This window comes from Adiantum capillus-veneris, chromosome 4, assembly GCF_014529385.1.
Source record: "Adiantum capillus-veneris isolate H3 chromosome 4, ASM1452938v2, whole genome shotgun sequence".
Lineage (NCBI taxonomy): Eukaryota > Viridiplantae > Streptophyta > Polypodiopsida > Polypodiales > Pteridaceae > Adiantum > Adiantum capillus-veneris.
Genome location: NC_140934.1, coordinates 11,427,273 through 11,429,139, shown reverse-complemented (window position 1 = coordinate 11,429,139; position 1,867 = coordinate 11,427,273).

Here is a 1,867-nt window from a genome sequence, read left to right as displayed (position 1 = left end):
GATATAGTAGCTTTGGGATCCCAATAGTCATTTAGGAATCTAACGCAACATTTTCTTACATTTCTGGGAGCGAGTGGGGCGTTTCTTACAAGACTCCTGATTTTTAGCATCAATAATGGTCACTAAAGAGGCTTTATGGACCCACTTGTATGTTTTCTTAGTTATATTGCGATGGGTCTTGTGTGTCTCAAGCCTTGTTTCAACTACAAAAGTTGAAGCTCTAGGGAGTTGGGCTATAGGGACATAAGGTTTAACCTCCTAGACATGTAATGTTTTGGGTTTTATTTCTTTAAGAGGAAATATCTCAAGATCTATGGCTTAGGTGGTAGGGCTAAGAGTTGGTTTTTGTGTTGTAACACTTCCAGTCCCCCAATCAATAGTACATTTGGTGGCTATCGTCCACGCACATCCTAGGTTTATACCGCCTTCCATAGTTCTAGCAGGCATGACAAAAAATTCTTGAGTCACAACCCCGTCGTCATAACTGACAGAAGTGTGCCAGATTCCAATCGCGGTTTTTTTTGTGTGTTGACACCCTTGACTTGAATAGTACTCTCAGATAGAGATGGCTTTCCTAACTGACACCACATCCCATATGACAACATATTATATTTAGCACCCGAGTCTAATAAGGCGTTATAAAGCACTTTTCCATATGTGCTATTTAGTTCAATAGGGTATCGTAGAGGTGTGTCAAAGTTTGAACAATCATCCTCTGTTTCAACGTGGAATGCATGTGTAACTCCAAGGTTGGTCTATTGTTGGCGTCTTTTTACAATACGGATCAACTTTAGCCTCTCTATAGCTTCTAGTGGTGCGATGGTTGCTGCTAGGTGGACCCAATCCTCATTGTTAGACTCAGTCATCCTAGCCTTTCTAATTTTGATTCCCAAGTATCCTTTTAAATTGGTATTGGTACTGGTAATGGTAGCTTTTCCTGGTATTGATACTGGAATTGGTCTTAGATTTTTAGTATTGTATTGGTATTGGTATTGTTTAAAGTTTTTTCCTCTCCCTTTCGAGCTGGTTTTTTGGTACTGATAGTACTAGTACTATTGGTATTGGTACTGGACTCATCGATTTTGACACTATTGGAACTAGTCTCAGGTACTGTAATTTTTTTTCTCTTTTTTCTTTGGTCTCATATTTTCGACTCTACTGCTACTTGTACTGGTGCACCGCTTTATTGATACTAGTGCTAATCCTGGCACACACTGAGCACAGGTACTGGTACCGTACTGGCTTATGATTATACTGCTACTACTGGCATTGGACACTGGTATATACTGATAGTACTGTATTCCCTTTTTTTCTCTCCCTTCCAAGCTGGTTAGCGGTACTAGTATGGGTACTGGTACTGGTACACATCTATACTGGTATACTGGTATTGATGCTACTGGTAATGGTTCATACATTAACGCATAGAAAACTGCACACTTAGAGTACTCAACCAGCTCTCTCAGCTCACGGTAGTATTGGTACTGGTCTGGGCTAACACATTAAAGTACACTCAGACTTATGTAACCAGCTCTCAGACTAGTACTGGTATACAGGTCCTGGTACACTAATATTGGTATACTGGTATACTTAAAGGCTTTTTCTGGAGTTGGTGTATTGGTACTAGACACTCTCTGTCTTACACTTTCGAGCTAATACTGGTTCTATTGGTACTGATTAGTTTATAGGTTTTTTTTTTGGCTGGTTTATTGGTACTGATATACTAGTATACTGGTACTGGTATACCAGAACTGGATGATGTTTTTAAACTTTTTTTTTTTGTGTGGATAATGTTCAACTGCGTGACATCAAGCTCACCCAGAAGGCCTGCTGTCTCAAGCACGCACATTATTGCACCTCTGTCTAAGAT